The following is a 20,995-nucleotide window of genomic DNA, read 5'->3' as shown; positions in this document are numbered from 1 at the left end:
AATTCAGATATGAAGATTTCAGGGAAAGTCTTTGGTCATGTTCAGTAAAGAGAGGGGTGGGTTCAGTTTAGATTCACGTTTTCCCATTGACCAACCAAACTTCTCTGCCGGTGGCACTGGTTTATGGCCTTCAGGACCTCCTGGGTCACAGTCTTGGAATATTCCTCTCCGTAGTACTGGATCAGTAGGTCAGCAAGGGTCACTGGGGTTGCTTGCTGCAGAGTGCCTCGAGGCATACGGTGATATCCCTTGGCAAGAGCTATGTTGGTCAACTGGAATTTGAACTTTATCAACTCCTCCTCTATAAGGTCTTCAAGGATGTTGAGGAGGTGTGCCTTCAAAGTGCTCTCCATTCTGTGCAGCTGGATCCTGGGGAACTGATGGCCCTGCAGCCACTGACCTGAAATGGAGTGATGGCTCTGGATCATTACAGGAACATGGCGAAAACACATAAGGCAAAAGGTTTAAAAGAGGTGAGAGGTGAGATCAGCACCCTTGTGGAACAGAAACCTTGAGCTCTAAATTATGTGCCTTCTAAGATATTTCTCAAAGTTTTGGGCTGTTCACCTTCCATCCCCATTCCCCACCCTCCAAAAATCAAGCTCCAATCCTACAATTCCCAAGATACTCTATTCCATGATATCTGTTTGTGAACAGTGGGATGGGCTAAGGGTCTTACAGAAATTTAGGCTATGGAGAAAAAAAGGGAGGAGAGGGTGGACGTAATGTTTCCCAGTAGGTAGAAAAAGTAAGTGGATTATGGGCAGTTTTAATGAATCAAATTTCAACAGAGAAGTGAGGATATTTATGCATTCATTTCATGTGTGTGTTGGGTGGATTGGGAGGTATTTTAGGAGATTTGATTTACATATGAAAAATTGGAACTCAGTTTTCTGATTTCTCTATAACCACAGTATCTTCAGCTTTTCCCTGTGCTTACTAATCCCATTAGTCTCTATTTTTGCCTTATTCTCCAAAATAACTTTTCTAGGTGAGTAAATATTTGAGGCTAATGCAATTTTTATCACCACCAGCTTTTATATCATCAATACTACTATCATCCCCAAACTGTTTCCTCTCCAACCATCAAAACTCCTGCTATTCTTGAAGTTACTATAAAGTACCACTTTCTTCATGAGACCCTTTTTGATTTTCCCCAAAAGATGTGATGTTATCCAACTTTGAACTCACAATTCTTACGACACTTCCATTTTGTCATTATTATAGTTTTTTATGTGTTCCAATTACTTCCCTCTGGTATATAGCAAATACTATTAATTAAATGAACAAATAGTATGTACTGAACATCAGTTAAGTCCCAGGCACTATGGTAGGTGCTTTGCATAATCCATCTTATTTATTTATTTATTTACTTATTTTCAGGTTCTGCCAGACATCCTTTTATTATATTAGAAAAGCAACACTAGGCACTAGATCTTACAAAATATGTTCTGAACAAGTCTAAACTCTCTGGAAAATTAAAAATGCATTACCACATCTATTAGGATTTTAATGAACAAAAAAGTTAAGTACAAACTTTCATATGCAAAAGAGATTATTGTATAACTGGTAACCTCAGAGCCAAGTATTAAATCTTCATAAATAGATTTCAGTGAGGGGTGGAGGGGGGAATGTTAATCCTAATGAGTACAATACTTAATTTCAACTTTATCTAGAAAATAAACTTTGAGGAAAAATAGCTTTAATTTGAACAGTATCTTTTGAAACAAACAACTCAGGCCAGCCCTTACAATTCTGAGGTTCCCACTCAAACAGATCTGGAATGAAAATGAAGATTTGGGATTTACAGTCACTTCAAATCCAGTTTCAGTAGTAAGTCATGTAACCTTATTTCCAGAAAGGGAAGTTTCTTTAGGATGACCATGACACTCGTCTGAAGATGCCTGGATAGCCAGAGCCTCTTGGCCATAGTTTCACTTCTCTACAATACCATGCCAAATCTGTAATGTCAGGCTTTCTCTGAAAGGCACCCACAGCATTTCTCCTGGTATTTTCAAACCTTAAAAATAAAATAAAAATAAAAATAAAAAGATCTCCAGCTTCAAGTTGGCAGTTGCTGCTCCAGCGTTAGAGAAGTTAATGAACACTTCCTTCCTCCCATCACTGATCACCTTCCAGATCTTCAGGAGGGAGGGGCAGCTTGATTAATATTCCTTTCAGAAATAAGTTCAAACTAATAATTTAGAGTTTCTGTAAAAGACTAGGGGGAAATGGCCACTGCCCATTCATGTTCACAAATGAGGAAGCAAATGAATACACATGAAGAAACACACAGAGAAAATAATTCATAGAATAAATCCTGAATTTCCCACATTCATAGGGAAAAATGTTTTTTTAAGTATAATTAGCATTTGTTGTCATGTGGGTTGAACAGTTCAGGGTTCTGAGCAGGCACAGCCCTTAACCAGCAGGGTTGCAAGCAGTCCTCCACACACCAGGTAAGACGAAGGTGCAGTCACAAGCCTTCATGCACTTTTTTTTTTTTTTTACTTTATCAAAAAATTAAAAAAAAAATTCAAACAAAACAACACAAAGGAATAAGAAAAACAAATAACCTAAAATAACTACATTGCTTCCAACATGTTCCTACCATACCCCAAGAAAATTAACAAACCATAGTCATTCCTGAGCATTCCCGTATCGTTAAGATTACTCTCCATATCTTATCTGTTCATATTAGATTATTGCTCCCCCTTCTCTAGTTGTTGTCTATCTCTAGGTCCCCTACATTCTACAATATAAAACATTTATTTTACATTTTTCACAGAGTCCACAATAGTGGTAACATACAATATCTCTCTTTTTGTGTTTGGCCTATTTCACTCAGCATTATTCTTCAAGGTTCATCCATGTTGTCATATGTTTCAAGACCCTGTTCCTTCTTACAGCCACGTAGCATTCCATTGTGTGAATATACCACATTTTGTTTATCCACTTATCTGTTGAAGGATATTTGGATGGTTTCCATCTCTTGGCAATTGTGAATAATGCTGCTATGAACATCAGTGTGCAAATATCTGTTTGTGTCACTGCTTTCAGATCTTCTGGGTATGTACTGAGAAGTGAAATTGCTAGATCATAGAGTAACTCAATATCTAGTTTTCTAAGGAAACTTCATGTACTTTTGAGGGCTTAGTACATGTAAGAGAACAGAGGTGATGCAGGGCCTTTTTGACCCACAATGCATGAAGTATCTGGAACTGTCTGTGAAAGAACCACCAGCAGCTAGAGGGAACAGGTGGGGCATTCTCACAGCAACTGTTGAAAACTGATGAAGGATTTCCCACACCATCTTCTTCCAGAAGGGAATCATTTGTTGCTGAGTAAATGTGATAGGTTTGTCCTTAGAGATATAATCTGCCTATTTATAAGTAAACATTCCCAAATCACTCCCATTTAACTGTTGAGGAATCTCATGTAGTCATGCTGTAGGGGTCCACCCTAAAAGATTCTGATCTGTGTTTCTTTTGGTCTTACTTTTATCTTGTGAATACTGAAGGAGAACCTCACAGATCCTGTGGTCTTTTTGTCCCATAGAATCCAGATATTTAAGACACTACCTTCTTAAGTCTATCACCACTAGACTCCGATGTACCATTCAAGACTAGGCACTAGAATAAGCTCTTGCTCAAAGAGATTGACCCCTTTGCTTCATCTTTTCACTGGTTGGTAACTCCAAGACCTTAATTTAAGATAGAAGAAAGTACCAAATGCATGAAGTGCTGGATAGTCTTGTTTTTTATTTCTTTCCACGAGAAGATTCGTGTAAATTAATGACTTGATCATTGAACAGTATTAATTCTTCAAGGTCTGGATATCACTGCAAGTGATTTATAATTTGAAAGCACTATGTAGGATTTCATCTTGTGGGCCATAGCCTAGGGCATTACTGATTTCTTTTTTCATGTCTTCTGTCTTTTTGATGTTTTCCTCCTGAGTAAGCCTTTGCTTCCACTGCTCAAGTGGAGTTGGGCTGACACTTCTTCAGATAGGCTAGGTTCCTGTTGGTATCCCCTCCTACCTTCACGTTTTAGTCTGATTATAATTGTCTTCTCTGCATCAGAAAATTTCCCCTTTGAACACCTTTTTTCACTTCTCACTGAACACAGAGGTCCCCTTATTTCAACAATTCTATAATGTTTTGGAACAAACTGAGTTGTTTTGACTCCATGATTTTGCTCTTTTCCCCAGCCTCTTGTCTTTAATGTATCCATCTGACTTCTTTGAGAACTCTGATAGTTTGAAATTATAAGAGGGACAGAGGTTCCATGACCACCTCCTTTATTGCTGCAATAATCTTTGGAACGTCTCTCTTTCCTCTTTTTGAAAACCCTCCTCCACAGTACAATAGGGCTGCCTCAGACCCTTGCCAACCTCTTCAAAAACCGTCTCTGTTACAACCTGTTCCTGAGGCTTCCACGTTAAGGGACTCTCTGGATTGCCTGTGCTATGCTGACAGCCATCTGGTCTTCTATCATAGCCTCCGGAGTTCAGAGTAAAACCAAAGGAAGGCAGGACTTTGCGTGGCTGATCTCAGGTTACTGTCACTCTGATCTTTGGATAGTCACTTATTCCATTAGGAGATCTATTACCCAGTCTCAGCACAGTGTTCCAGGATCCAGAACCCGTCAGTTCACAAGATGAAGAGTTCCAAAACACCTCTCCTGAAAGGGCCACATTTCCTGTTCCATTACAAGTAGGAGTTAACCAAGGGCTTTGCGGTCAGCTGGAAGGGGAATCCAAACAAGCCCGCAACATTGTAGAGGCCGTATTTCACTTGGTGAATAAAGCAATCTAATCTTGGTCTTTTGGCTGGTAGTTCATCAGCGTTCGCTGTGGAAAACCGAGTGCTGTTTGAACGCCGCCTTTCAGGAGGGCCCAGCAGGGGGCGACGGCCGCTCACAAAACGGAAAATCCGAATCGGAGAAGCCTAGTCCGCCGTTTGTAGTACCCGGCCGGGGCAGCAGCGGCGGCAATCCCCGGAGCTGTGGCTGCCGCTGCCGCCGTCGCCTCCTCGGCCACCGCTGCCGAAACACAGCCGCCAACTTGTCCTCATTTATTTTTTTATTTTTTTATTTTTTTGACTTCTTTCTCATTTATTTTATTTTATTTTTTTAATCATCATTTTATTGAGATATATTCACATACCACGCAGTCATACAAAACAAATTGTACTTTCGATTGTTTACGGTACCATTACATAGTTGTACATTCATCACCTAAATCAATCCCTGACACCTTCATTAGCACACACACAAAAATAACAAGAATAATAATTAGAGTGAAAAAGAGCAATTGAAGTAAAAAAGAACACTGGGTACCTTTGTTTGTTTCCTTCCCCTATTTTTCTACTCATCCATCCATAAACTAGACAAAGTGGAGTGTGGTCCTTATGGCTTTCCCAATCCCCTTGTCACCCCTCATAAGCTACATTTTTATACAACTGTCTTCGAGATTCATGGGTTCTGGGTTGTAGTTTAATAGTTTCAGGTATCCACCACCAGCTACCCCAATTCTTTAGAACCTAAAAAAGGTTGTCTAAAGTGTGCGTAAGAGTGCCCACCAGAGTGACCTCTCGGCTCGTTTTGGAATCTCTCTGCCACTGAAGCTTATTTCATTTCCTTTCACATCCCCCTTTTGGTCAAGAAGATGTTCTCCATCCCACGATGCCGGGTCTACATTCCTCCCCGGGAGTCATATTCCACGTTGCCAGGGAGATTCACTTCCCTGGGTGTCTGATCCCACGTAGGGGGGAGGGCAGTGATTTCACCTTTCAAGTTGGCTTAGCCAGAGAGAGAGGGCCACATCTGAGCAACAAAGAGGCATTCAGGAGGAGACTCTTAGGCACAAATACAGGGAGGCCTAGCCTCTCCTTTGCAGCAACCGTCTTCCCAAGGGTAAAACTTATGGTAGAGGGCTCAACCCATCAAACCACCAGTCCCCTATGTCTGTGGTCATGTTAGCAACCACGGAGGTGGGGTAGGCGAATACCCCTGCATTCTCCACAGGCTCCTCAAGGGGGCACTACATCTTTTTTTTTTTTTCCTTGTTTGTCTTTTTTCTTTTCTTTTTTTTTTTTTTAACTTTCCCTTCTTTTTTAAATCAACTGTATGAAAAAAAAAGTTAAAAAGAAAACAAACATACAATAAAAGAACATTTCAAAGAGACCATAACAAGGGAGTAAGAAAAAGACAACTAACCTAAGATAACTGCTTAACTTCCAACATGTTCCTACTTTACCCCAAGAAAGTTACATAATATAGCAACATTTCAGTGAACTTGTTCCTACTACATCCATCAGAAATTAACAGACCATAGTCGTTCTGGGGATGCCCAGAACGTTAAATAGCTTATCTGTTCTTCTTGGATTATTGTTCCCCCTTCCTTAATTGCTCTCTACTGCTAGTTCCCCTACATTCTACATTATAAACCATTTGTTTTACATTTTTCAAAGTTCACATTAGTGGTAGCATATAATATTTCTCTTTTTGTGCCTGGCTTATTTCACTCAGCATTATGTCTTCAAGGTTCATCCATGTTGTCATATGTTTCACCAGATCGTTCCTTCTTACTGACGCGTAGTATTCCATCGTGTGTATATACCACATTTTATTTATCCACTCATCTGTTGAAGGACATTTGGGTTGTTTCCATCTCTTGGCAATTGTGAATAATGCTGCTATGAACATTGGCGTGCAGATATCTGTTCGTGTCACTGCTTTCCGATCTTCCGGGTATATACCGAGAAGTGCAATCGCTGGATCAAATGGTAGCTCTATATCTAGTTTTCTAAGGAACTGCCAGACTGACTTCCAGAGTGGCTGAACCATTATACAGTCCCACCAACAATGAATAAGAGTTCCAATTTCTCCACATCCCCTCCAGCATTTGTAGTTTCCTGTTTGTTTAATGGCAGCCATTCTAACCGGTGTTAGATGGTATCTCATTGTGGTCTTAATTTGCACCTCTCTAATAGCTAGTGAAGCTGAACATTTTTTCATGTGTTTCTTGGCCATTTGTATTTCCTCTTCAGAGAACTGTCTTTTCATATCTTTTGCCCATTTTATAATTGGGCTGTCTGTACTATTGTCATTGAGTTGTAGGGTTTCTTTGTATATGCAAGATATCAGTCTTTTGTCAGATACATGGTTTCCAAAAATTTTTTCCCATTGAGTTGGCTGCCTCTTTACCTTTTTGAGAAATTCCTTTGAGGTGCAGAAACTTCTAAGCTTGAGGAGTTCCTATTTATCTATCTTTTCTTTTGTTGCTTGTGCTTTGGGTGTAAAGTCTAGGAAGTGGCCGCCTAATACAAGGTCTTGAAGATGTTTTCCTACATTATCTTCTAGGAGTTTTATGGTACTTTCTTTTATATTGAGATCTTTGGTCCATTTTGAGTTAATTTTTGTGTAGGGTGTGAGGTAGGTGTCCTCTTTCATTCTTTTGGATATGGATATCCAACTCTCCCAGCCCCATTTGTTGAAAAGACCATTATGACCCAGTTCAGTGACTTTGGGGGCCTTATCAAAGATCACTCGGCCATAGATCTGAGGGTCTATCTCTGAATTCTCAATTCGATTCCATTGATCTATATGCCTATCTTTGTGCCAGTACCATGCTGTTTGGACAACTGTGGCTTTATAATAAGCTTCAAAATCAGGAAGTGTAAGTCCTCCCACTTCGTTTTTCTTTTTTAGAGTGTTTTTAGCAATTCGAGGCATCTTCCCTTTCCAAATAAATGTGATAACTAGCTTTTCCAAGTCTGCAAAGTAGGTTGTTGGAATTTTGATTGGGATTGCATTGAATCTGTAGGTGAGTTTGGGTAGAATTGACATCTTAATGACATTTTGCCTTCCTATCCATGAACATGGAATATTTTTCCATCTTTTAAGGTCCCCTTCTATTTCTTTTAGTAGAGTTATGTAGTTTTCTTTGTATAGGTCTTTTACATCTTTGGTTAAGTTTATTCCTAGGTACTTGATTTTTTTAGTTGCTATTGAAAATGGTATCTTTTTCTTGAGTGTCTCTTCAGTTTGTTCATTTCTAGCATATAGAAACATTACTGACTTGTGTGCATTAATCTTGTATCCTGCTACTTTGCTAAATTTGTTTATTAGCTCTAGTAGCTGTATCATCAATTTCTCAGGGTTTTCCAGGTATAAGATCAAATCATCTGCAAACAATGACAGTTTTACTTCTTCCTTTCCGATTTGGATGCCTTTTATTTCTTTGTCTTGCCGGATTGCCCTGGCTAGCACTTCCAGCACAATGTTGAATAACAGTGGTGACAGCGGGCATCCTTGTCTTGTTCCTGATCTTAGAGGGAAGGCTTTCAGTCTCTCTCCATTGAGTACTATGCTGGCTGTGGGTTTTTCATATATGCTCTTTATCATATTGAGGAAGTTTCCTTCAATTCCTACCTTTTGAAGTGTTTTTATCAAAAAGGGATGTTGGATTTTGTCAAATGCTTTTTCAGCATCTATTGAGATGATCAATTGATTTTTCCCTTTTGACTTGTTAATGTGTTGTAATACATTGATTGATTTTCTTATGTTGAACCATCCTTGCATGCCTGGAATGAACCCCACTTGGTCATGGTGTATGATTTTTTTAATGTGTCTTTGGATTCGATTTGCAAGTATTTTGTTGAGGATTTTTGCATCTATATTCATTAGGGAGTTTGGCCGGTAGTTTTCCTTTTTTGTAGCATCTTTGCCTGGTTTTGGTATTAGATTGATGTTAGCTTAATAAAATGAGTTAGCTAGTGTTCCATTTTCTTCAATGTTTTGAAAGAGTTTGAGTAAGATTGGTGTCAGTTCTTTCTGGAAAGTTTGGTAGAATTCCTCTGTGAAGCCATCTGGCCCTGGGCATTTATTTGTGGGAAGATTTTTGATGACTGATTGGATCTCTTTGCTTGTGATGGGTTGATTGAGGTCTTCTATTTCTTCTCTGGTCAGTCTAGGTTGTTCATATGTTTCCAGGAAATTGTCCATTTCCTCTACATTATCCAGTTTGTTGCCATACAGTTGTTCATAGTATCCTCTTATAATTTTTTAATTTCTTCAGGATCTGCAGTTACGTCACCTTTTTCATTCATTATTTTGTTTATATGGGTCTTCTCTCTTTTTGATTTTGTCAGTCTAGCTAGGGGCTTGTCAATCTTGTTGATCTTCTCAAAGAACAAACTTTTGGTGATAGTTATCCTCTCTATTGTTTTTTTGTTCTCTATGTCATTTATTTCTGCTTTAATCCTTGTTATTTCTTTTCTTGTACTTGGTTTAGGATTGGTTTGCTGTTCATTTTCTAGCTTCTTCAGTTGATCCATTAGTTCTTTGATTTTGACTCTTTCTTCCTTTTTAATATATGCGTTTAGTGCTATAAATTTCCCCCTCAGCACTGCTTTTGCTGCATCCCATAGGTTTTGGTATGTTGTGTTCTCATTTTCATTCATCTCTATATATTTAGCAATTTCTCTTGCTATTTCTTCTTTAACCCACTGATTGTTTAGGAGTGTGTTGTTTAACCTCCAGGTATTTGTGAATTTTCTAAGTCTCTGATGGTTATTGACTTCTAATTGTATTCCATTGTGGTCAGAGAATGTGCTTTGAAGAATTTCAATCTTTTTAAATTTATTGAGGCTTGTTTTATGTCCCAGCGTATGATCTATTGTGGAGAAAGTTCCGTGAGCACTAGAAAAGTATGTGTATCCTGGTGATTTGGGATGTAATGTTCTGTATATGTCTGTTAAATCTAATTCATTTATCAGATTGTTTAGGTTTTCAATTTCCTTATTGGTCCTCTGTCTGGTTGATCTATCTATAGGAGAGAGTGATGTGTTGAAGTCTCCCACAATTATTGTGGAAACATCAATTGCTTCCTTTAGTTTTGCCAGTGTTTCTCTCATGTATTTTGTGGCACCTTGATTGGGTGCATAGACATTTATGATTGTTATTTCTTCTTGTTGAATTGCCCCTTTTATTAGTATGTAGTGGCCTTCTTTGTCTCTCAAAACATCCCTGCATTTAAAGTCTATTTTATCTGAGATTAATATTGCTACACCTGCTTTCTTTTGGCTGTAGCTTGCACGAAATATTTTTTTCCATCCTTTCACTTTCAATTTGTTTGTGTCCCTGTGTCTAAGATGAGTCTCTTGTATGCAACATATTGATGGTTCATTTTTTTTGATCCATTCTGCGAATCTATATCTTTTAATTGGGGAGTTTAATCCATTTACATTCAACGTTATAACCGTGAAGGCATTTCTTGAATCAGCCATCTTATCCTTTGGTTTGTGTTTGTCATATATATTTTTCCCCTCTCTCTATTAATATCCTTTATTGTACCCATACCGAATCTCTTTAGTACTGAACCTTTCTCCAAGTCTCTCTGTCCTTTCTTTGTTTCTCTGTCTGTAGGGCTCCCTTCAGTATCTCCAGTAGGGCAGGTCTCTTGTTAGCAAATTCTCTCAGCATTTGTTTGTCTGTGAAAAATTTACGCTCTCCCTCAAATTTGAAGGAGAGCTTTGCTGGATAAAGTATTCTTGGTTGGACATTTTTCTCTCTCAGAATTTTAAATATATCGTGCCACTGCCTTCTTGCCTCCATGGTGGCTGCTGAGTAGTCACTACTTAGTCTTATGCTGTTTCCTTTGTATGTGGTGAATTGCTTTTCTCTTGCTGCTTTCAGAACTTACTCCTTCTCTTCTGTGTTTGACAGTGTGATCAGAATATGTCTCGGAGTGGGTTTATCTGGATTTATTCTATTTGGAGTTCGCTGAGCATTTATGCTTTGTGTATTTATGTTGTTTAGAAGATTTGGGAAGTTTTCCCCAACAATTTCTTTGAATACTCTTCCTAGACCTTTACCCTTTTCTTCCCCTTCTGGAACACCAATGAGTCTTATATTAGGATGTTTTATATTATCTATCATATCCCTGAGGTCCGTTTTGATTTTTTCAATTTTTTTCCCATTCTTTCTTTTATGCTTTCATTTTCCATTCTGTCATCTTCCAGGTCACTGATTCATTGTTCAACTTCCTCTAGTCTTGTACTATGAGTGTGCAGAATCTTTTTAATTTGGTCAACAGTTTCTTTAATTTCCATAAGATCGTCTATTTTTTTATTTAGTCTTGCCATGTCTTCTTTATGCTCTTCTAGGGTCTTCTTGATATCCTTTGTATCCCGTAGTATGGTCTCATTGTTCATCTTTAGTTCTTTGAGTAGCTGCTCTAGGTGCTGTGTCTCTTCTGATCTTTTGATTTGGGTGCTTGGGCTTGGGTTATCCATATCGTCTGTTTTTTTCATATGCTTTATAATTTTCTGTTGTTTTTGGCCTCTTGGCATTTGCTGAACTTGATAGGGTTCTTTTAGGATGTGTAGACCAATTGAAGTCCTTATCTCTAATTTATCAGATCTACAGCTTCGTGGAGTACACTTTCTCTAACTAACCAGCAGGTGGCGTCCACGAGCCACCTATTCTCCACAAGCCAGTTCTCCCCTGCTGTGCCTTTGTGGTGAGTGGGGGAATGAGTCTTGTGGGGTCCAATTGGTGTACCAAGCTTGCGTGTGTAGTTGGTGTTGCCCGCCCTGTATATGGGGCATGTTTCTGGGCAGTCAGGGAGGGGGGGTGGCTCTAACAATCAAATCTCCCTGGTGATCCTGGAGTTTTAAAGCTGCTGCAATAGTCTAATCCTTCAGTTCAGTCCTGCCACAGTTTGTCTCTGCCAGTGACCCACAAGTCCTTGGTATTGGCGTATGGCTCCTGAGACTTGCAATTGGGTCCCTCTTCCAGGCCGTGCACCCCCTGGTCCTCTGTTGACGGATGACTGTGCTATGTCACAGGTGAGTGCCGTCCCCCTAGGGCGTTTCTGGGCTGCTGGTCTGTGTAGGGAGGTTCCCAGTCTGGTGCAATGATGGCTGAATGGGGCTTTGTTAATTCATGCTGCTCCACCTTCCCAGCTCTGGGACAATCAGCTGAGGTTGCAGGGAAGGCTAATGTCCACGCCCAGTTTTGTGGAGTGTGCCTGTTATTTGAAGCACTTCCGTCACACTGGGTTGTGTGGGGCAGCTCTGGGCTATGGAGCTGGCGATGGGCAGGAGTGTTTCCTGTCCACCAGGATGATGGCTGTGAGCAGATACCCCCCTTTTCTTGGGAAGTTGTGGTGTTTAGTGAATTTTCTCAGCCACTGGATTGTTGCCTTTTGTCTCAGAGCTCTCTTAGTTCTGCTCTTGTCTTGATCTGCCCAAATTGCAAGTCTTTGAGGCTTTCTATATTGGGCTTCTTAAAGTAGTTGTTTCAGAAAAAGAAAAATAAGATTAAAAAAAAAAAGGGCCCTCCTCACAGATCTAATGGGTTATTGAAATCCTAAGAGACAAAGCAATTAGGGCCATTAAGGAAAGGTCCACAGGGCAGAGAGATCAGCTTTTCTTCGGGATTTGCATATGAGTCTGAGGGCCTGAGCTCTGCCCTTCCCCTTTCTATGTTCACCAGAACTCCAAAAATCCTCCGCTTTTATTTTGGAGTTTTTCATGCTGTTTTTTTCTATGTCTGTCTCCTCTCTGCTGAGCTGGCTGCTCTCAGCTTCTCTGGTGTCTGGTCTCAGTCTATCTATGGTTGGAGTTTGGATCAGTAGAATGAGTTTCCGATAAGGGCTGCCACTGCAGTTCTCCCTTCTCCTTCCCGGAGCTGACAGCCCCTCCTCCCACGGGACTGAGCCTGGCAGGGAGGGGTGTGGGTCCCCTGGCCGCAAAAACTTACAGATTTCGCTGATCTCAGCAGTTCCACGTTTTCATGAGTGTTGTATGAAGTATGCCCAAAGTCAGACTGCTCTGTGGTGTCCAGTCCACGCAGTTCCTGGCTTTCTACCTACTTTCCTGGAGGAGTGACTAAAACATACAGCTCACCAGTCTGCCATCTTGCCCCGCCTCCTCCATTCATTATTATAAATATTGTTGTTGTCTTACACTATAGCAGAGGAGGGCATCCCTGCACATATCCTTTTTTAAAATGCAATTTTATTGAGATATATTCACATACCATACAATCATCCAAAGTGTACAATCAGTTGTTCACAGTATCATCATATAGTTGTGCATTCATCACCACAATTTTTGAACATTTTTCATTAACCCCCAAAATGAAAAATAAAAATAAGCATAAAAGTAAAAGTAAAAAGAACACCCAAAATATCTCATACCCCTCCTCTCCACCATTATTCATTTACTTGTACCCATTTTTCTACTGATCTGTCCGTACACTGGATAAAGGGAGTGGGAGCCACAAGGTTTTCACAATCACACAGTCACACCATATAAGCTATATAATTACATGATCATCTTCAAGAATCAAGGATACTGGGTTGCAGTTCAACACATTCGGGTATTTCAAGCTATTCCAATACACTAAAAAATAAAAGGGATAGTGATATCATGCATAAGGATAACCTCAGGATGACTTCTCAACTCCACTTGAAATCTCTCAGCCACTCGCTTGGTGGCATACAGTTTATTGAATCATTTCCTTTTCTGCCTCACTTCTCCAGTTGACTAATGTTTCCTGAGGTCATTCTCCAAATAAAGTATTTACACTGAAAGCCTTGTCTCAGGTTCATCTTCTGTGGGAACTCAAACTAAGATACACTTATTGTATATAATTATTTTCCCTTTGCTTCAAATTCATCTTAAGATGTACCTGGTCTCTGCCTAATAAAATTATATTCCTTAGACACTGTGTTCTCTGAATGTCTAGCCAGAAGAGCTAGAGGAGAAGGGAAGAAATGGGCAAGGGTCTCGCTCAGCCTAGCTCTTGCATCATTTTGTAATATTTCTCCGTTTTCTGGTCTGGGGAGTTCTTTTATTGAAGAATTCAACATAATGTTACCTTGTTCTTTTTTTACTATCAACTATTTCTTACTCTAGAGTATATGGACATTTCTTCTAAACTTGGTCCTATAGCTTTTTCTTATCTTTAGTTAATTGACCTGAAGTCAGTTTTTGAAAAATATTTATATATAATGGATATTTTAGTTGGAATTTGAGAGGAGCTATTGCAGACACTTTTATTGATTCATTTATTCACTAACTAAGCAAACGTTTATTGAATCCTAACCTGGTGCTGATTACCATGCTAAGAGCTAGGGATGTAATGAGAAACAAAACAGGTTTACTTCCTGCCCTGGTGGTGCTTATATGTTAGTGGAGTGTGTTACCAGGTTAACTCAAACTTCAGATATAAAAATAAGTATTGCTAACAAACAGAACAGAACAAACCAAGCAAGCCAGTCTTTTTATAACAAAAGAAGGAGGAATATGAGAATTTAGTAGGTTCAAAATAAACTTAGTTAAATAAAACAATATGTTCTACTGTATTTTTCTAGAGGGCATTGGTGTTCTTGAAGCAAAGAGTGTCAGTTGAGCTCAGGTAGGGCGTTTGGGAGGAGGCAGACATTAATGGGCTGAGGGATACAAAGCAGAAGTGAAGTGTGCCACTTCCGGGTCTGAGCCATCACGGACACCTATCCTCAAATCTCCTGGATCTCTTTCTTTTAGGGCTGCCCAGAATGGAGATGATTTTGTGGTTGACCTGGGTCAACATGTTGGAGATGGTGGCTTGAAGATGGAAAAGTCCTGGGTCCCTGAAAAACCCATTTGAGGAATGAGGTCATTGATAGCCTCCCAACCAAGAACATCTGCATCAAACTGTTACTTGAGTGAGAAACAGAATTTTATTGGGTTATGCTACTGTCATTTCTGGGTTTTCTGAAGTAGCAGGTAGAAAGGGTTACCTTAACATATAAAGAGTGAGTAATTAAAAGTAGAAGTAGACTCAGTGATTATGAATGCTTTTTCAAGAAATTTATTACCAAAAAAGGAGGGATTTAAAGAAATAGTCTGAAAGGAATGGAAAACCAAGGGATTGTTACACTTGAACAGAAAATCTTGATCATATTTGGAAGCTAAATCAGAGGATTGAGAAAGAGGGCTTAAGGTATAAGACTCACAAATGAAGAAGAAAAGGGACAGAGGAAGCAGTGAAGATGAGAAAGATACATTTAGTAAGAACCAGAGAAGACAACCCTAAAGTGGAGAAGGAGCACTTATTTTTTCTGAAATAAAGGACAAGGTGTAAAGAATTCCTACATAAGATAATGAAGAAGTGAAAGAAAGTATGCATCTAACCCATGACCTTTATTTTATCTACAATGTAGAAAGCAAGATTAAAGGAAGGTGTATAGGGCTTTAACTCATTATTACTATAAGACCACCAACCCCCCAAAAATCCAGGATCTTGATAACATTTTACACGTAACCAGATGGTCACCCCTAGCTAATCTCCCTGCCTCTTTTTGTTTTTTTTTGTAACTATTATCCCAAATCTTATGTCTATCATTCCGATTCTTTTCCTTTTATACATAATTCTATTGCATGTACATGTATTCATAAAGTTTATTTTTATTTGAATTTTCAATTCTATAAAAGTGATATTCTGATATATAGTCCTTAGAACTTTTTTTTCCTGCCTAATATTAGATTGCTGAGTTTTTTTGCTTTGCTGCATGTTCTGGTTTGCTAATGCTGCTATTTTGCAAAACACCAGAAATGGATTGGCTTTTATAAAGGGGATTTATGGGTTACAAAGTTACAGTCTTAAGGCCATAAAATGTCCAAGGTTTTATATGACTCCAGTGATTTAACTAAGACACACCCTGAATGAGTGGGGCAACACCTCCATGGAAATTAACCAACCAAAGGTACTGCCCACAGTTGATTAAGTCACATCTCCATGGAAACACTCAATTAATAGATTCCAACCCAATCAATACTGATATATGTGCCTCCACAAGATTGCATTGAAGAATATGGCTTTGGCAGGACACAGTATATCCACACTAGCACATTCCACTCCCTAGGCCCCAAAAGACATAATCTTTCCAAATATAAAATACATTCATCCCATCACAATATCACAGAAACTTAAGTCATTTCAATAACAATAGGTAAGTACCAGATCCCATCAAAATCAGTCACAACTATGGTCTGTCCTAATGCAAAATTCCCCTGTGGTTGTAGACCTGTGAAAATTAGAAGAAGTTATGTACTTCCAACATACAAAGGAGGGACAGTCATAGGATAAATATTCCCATTGCTATAGGGAGAAATAGTAAGGAAAACAGGGTTTAACAGACCCAAACAGTTCCTAAAACCTGCAGGGCACACTCCATATTTCAAATTCTGAGAGTCATTTATACAATGATGTTTTATCCATGGGGCTTGAGAAAATGTGAGTCCAACCCTTTCAAAGGGTCTCCATGGCAGCCCTTTTCTCTCCCAACGCTGGGGTGAGTGCTCCAACATATCCACACACTGGGGAGACCACCTTCCTCAAACATTGGGGTGCCACCCAGACTCTGCCTCTCGGGGGCAAAGGCTCTTCCCATTCCCAGCAGTGGGGTGGCAGTCAAGCTCTCCTCAATCCCCGGGGAATGTTCTCCACCCCTTTCTGAGGCCTGGGGTGGCAGCACTCTTCCTGAGCATCAAGGCGGAAGGCCTGCGCTCTGCCTTCGGGGCAAACTCACTCTTTCCACGTGCATGGGCTGCTCCACTCTCCCAGCCAGAAATCTCTTGACTCCAGACCTCAATCTCCATGGCCCTGTCTTTGCAGAATTTTTCCTTTAATTTGTTCCTTTGTCCCTTCCATTCCAGACTGGCAGTGGCCACATCGATACAGACCTTGCAGAAATTCTGTAGGTTTGGCATGCAGTTTACCGGGTGTTTTAGTTTGCTAATGCTGCAGAATGCAAAACACCAGAGATGGATAGGCTTTTATAAAACGGGGGTTTATTTCACTACACAGTTACAGTCTTAAGGCCACAAAATGTCCAAGGTAACACATCAGCAATCGGGTACCTTCACCGGAGGATGGCCAATGACATCCGGAAAACCTCTGTTAGCTGGGAAGGCACGTGGCTGGCGTCTGCTCCAAAGTTCTGGTTTCAAAATGGCTTTCTCCCAGGACGGTCCTCTCTAGCAAGCTTGCTCCTCTTCAAAACGTCACTCACAACTGCACTCCATTCAGTCTCTTTGAGTCAGCACGTTTATATGGCTCCACTGATCAAGGCCCGCCCAGAATGGGTGGGGCCACACTTCCATGGGAGTATCCCACCAGAGTCACCACCCACAGCTGGGTGGGGCACATCTCCATGCAAACAACCTAATCCAACATTCCAACTTAATCCCCACTATTCTGTCTGCCCCACAAGATTGCATCAAAGAATATGGCTTTTTCTGGGGGACATAATACATTCAAACCGGCACACTGGGGTCAAAACTATCAGACAACAGGAGTTTCCATAAGTCCTTTCTGAATAACTCCATCTCCAATCTGGTTTGTACTGAAATGGCAGTCAGATTCCATGTTTGGTTAAATCCTCATGTGGGGCTGTAGCTTCTATGGTCTCACTTTTTGGAAGCCCAAAATTTTCCAAACTATCAGTTTCTGGTTTCTTTGTACCCAAGAGTTCAGTTCTCAGTTTATCTCTCCCCACTTGCATTTTACTATAAGCTGCAAGGAGAAGTCAGGCCACATTTTTGATATTTAGTATCAAATCTCTTCAGCTAACTATGCCAGCTCATTGTTTTCAAATTCTGCCTTCCATCCAACACCAGGACTCAATTTTGCCAAATTCTCTGCCATGTTAAAACAAGGATCACCTTTCTTCCAGTTGGCAATGACACATTCATCATTTCTGCTCAAGGCCTCATCTTTAGAGCTATATTTCTGCCAACAGTCTCTTCAAAGCAATCTAGGCCTTTTCTATCAAGCTCCTTACAATTCTTCCAGAATCTTCCCCTTGCCCATTTTAAAAGCCATTGCAACATGTTTGGTATTTGCAAATTCAGCAGCACCCCACTTCTCTGGTACCAAAATCTGTTCTAGTTTGCTAACGCTGTCGTTTTTCACAACACCAGAAATGGATTGACTTTTATAAAGGGGATTTATTGGGTTATAAAGTTACAGTCTTAGGTAAGGCATCAACAATAGGGAACCTTCACTTGAGAAAGGCCATTGGCATCCAGCAAACCTCTGTTAGCTGGGAAGGCACATGGCTGGTGTCTGCTTGTTCCCAGGTTGCATTTCAAAATGGGGTTCTCCAAAATGTCAGGTTTCAGTTTCTCTCCAAAATGTCACTCACAGCTGCAGCTCTGAGTTACTTTTGTTTGTCAGCTGTTTTATATGGTTCCAGTGATTTAACTAAGACACATCCTAAATGGGTGGGGCAACACCTCCATGGAAATTATCCAACCAAATATCCTGCCCACAGTTGATTAAGTCACATCTCCATGGAAACACTCAATTAATAGGTTCCAACCCAATCAACACTAATACATCTGCCCCACAAGATTGGATTAAAGAATATGGCTTTTGGCGGAACATAACATATCCAAACTAGCACACTGCATGTCTCTCTAGTTCACTTGTTTTGATTGCTTTATAATATCACTTTCTGTCACTATTTATCCATTCCTATGTTCCATTCATGCAATAAGTTTCTTGGGTATATTTTTTATATAATCAGAATATGAAAATCTTATTTTTAATTTTCTTAAAATTGAAAGAAAAAAGATATGATAACTCCATAAGCAGTTTTTAGCTCTTACTGGTGAAATTATGATTAAAGAGCAACTGAAGCATGAGGAGCATATGGCAAAGAATTGGTTGAGAAATAAGAATGGCTCGAACTAAAGCAGTGAAGGGTGGATGCAGGGGCTGTTTCATCATCCCAGAGCTCTAGGCACTGAGTCCTCTGGTCACAGACAACAGGAACACACATTGGTGCGTATATGTGTGGGCACATGCATTGGAAGGAGGAGGAAGGAGATAAAAAGGACTAAGAAGCATACAAAGGTCCAAGAAATCAGTGCTTGGGTACTTGTTAAAAGTCACTGAAGGAAGACCTGATTTTTAGAGAAAGACTGCACAGTTCAATACCCCCTAGCTGGTAACAGTCCAGGCAAGAGGCACAATGAGGGGTGGGCAGGGGTCACCATTTTACATAATCCATAAGACTTTACAATTTGGACAGTGGGCCCTTGCTTTGTAGGTCAGTTACCCACAGAGTCTATTTAGTCAGGGATTTGGAAACAGCTTTAGCAACTCCACATGGGGGAAGCAAATACTCAGGACTCGGAACTAATTTAGTGGCAATTGGCAGGAGTGGCAGGCCAAAAACATTCCTGGGGAATTCATTAAAATCCTGTTTCCTGGAGGAACATTTTCAAGGGAGGACCTTTTGATTGAGGGGATAAGACTGTGACTTCTCCCTGAGGACAGGACTCTGGCTAACTGTGTCCCTAGGGACAAGCTCCTTTGGGCAGCTTCTTGCATTCTTCTCTCCTAAATTCCTGCTGAACTCAGCTTTGATCATGGATCCCAGCAGGAGAGGAATGCATAAAAGTCTGAGTACCTAGATGCAAGGACTCGTCCCCAAATACTTCAAGACTGTGAGGGCTTTCTCAGGAGCAGACTGAATAAGAGAAGTTAGGGGAGAGTCAGCTCCTTGCTTCCCCAGGATTCTCCCTAGGTTCCCAGCTGCCTGCCTGCATCCAGCTCCATCCCCAAAGAAGACTTGAAATACCAGTAGAACGGAGGGGTCTGGGACTTCTGATCTCAGATGCAACCATTCCCACATGCACATCCTACCCTGGCAGGCAAACCGTCTCCTCGTACTCCATCTTCTTGAACATCTTCACTTGTTAAATGAACCATAGGGCAGTCTGAATGACCTGTGTCCCACACCATCTGAGGTAAGGGCTCTGCGTCTGTTTCAAGGAAATATGTGGAGTCTGGAAATGTTGGAAAATAGTGTCGTGACTCTACCTTGTTCTGCCTTTCACATTCTCTACTGCCTCAGGCTTTGTAGCCGACCTACTTCCTTCTATACTCCAGGCACCTTTCCATGTGGAGTCAGTGTGGACCCCATTCTGTGCTCCTGGCCAGGCTTAGGTTTCTGTACGTCCTGATGTTGGCCTCCTAGTAAAAGTCCGAGTACTTGACTTTGGTAACCGGAATTATCCTGGTCACCAAAAGTCTGACTTGTCTGATGTGTACCCCAAAGACGACTATCTGGAAGTAGCCGAAGTGCCTCTCCCTAGATGCCTGTTTGACACTAAAGTTTTGTAACCATAGAAAACTCTGATTGAAATCAATGAAAAAATTTTAAATATATGGAATAATGATATAGAGAAATAACTGACAAAAATATGCTTCCAAAGTTTTAGATCTATGTTGTTAATTGGCTCTTTCTACCTATTTCCTATAAAGTACAATTATTTCCCTCCGTGAATGACAGGCTCTGCTGGATTCTCTTGGTTGACTATCCCCAAGAACAACTTTCCAGAAAGGAGACTCTTCCTCTATGACTCCGAGAACAAGAAATGTAGGCCTAGTGTGTGTTCTCTGCTCCTTCTCTTCAAATGGCCCTAGAGGATAGCGATAGTTAGCAGAAAAGGAGGGAAAGCAGAGATCTTGAATCAGAGGGAAGAAGATGGTTAGGCAGGATGCTGAGTCCTGATTTCACTACCTTACCCAGTCCTGCATTCCCTGCCCTTTTCCTGCCGAAACTCTTGGTGCAGAAATCGGGAGAAATGCTCTAAGTTATTTTCCTCACTTCCTTCATCCCTCCATTTGTATTTTTTTTATTCAACAAAAACAAAAGCATTTCAAGACTAATTTACCAGGCACTGTGCTATGAACTGTCTTTGAATTTGTCTTTTTTGCTGTTGCCAATAGGCAAAGAAGGCCTGCAAATCAATGTTTCTTAGTTTCGGTTTTGTGAGATAAGGGGAAGCTCTTGGACCCCAAGGAATGATGATGAGATGTGGCATTTTTCTGGTTGGCTTCTTGCCCAGATATCATTTTGACAAAAGTGCAGTAAGAAGTTCCTTGCACTATGTTTCATGTGTTCTATCATTCACATGCTA

General features: G+C 40.4%; 1 pseudogene; it reads right to left on the bottom strand.

Annotated features, from left to right (window-relative positions):
* Positions 1-62: 62 nt before the first annotated feature.
* Positions 63-19,759, bottom strand: LOC119537000 (annotated as a pseudogene).
* Between the last annotated feature and the right edge of the window lie 1,236 nt (positions 19,760-20,995).

The sequence above is a fragment of the Choloepus didactylus genome, chromosome 6, assembly GCF_015220235.1.
Source record: "Choloepus didactylus isolate mChoDid1 chromosome 6, mChoDid1.pri, whole genome shotgun sequence".
Taxonomy (NCBI): Eukaryota; Metazoa; Chordata; class Mammalia; order Pilosa; family Megalonychidae; genus Choloepus; species Choloepus didactylus.
This window is presented reverse-complemented; position numbering and strand designations above follow the sequence as displayed.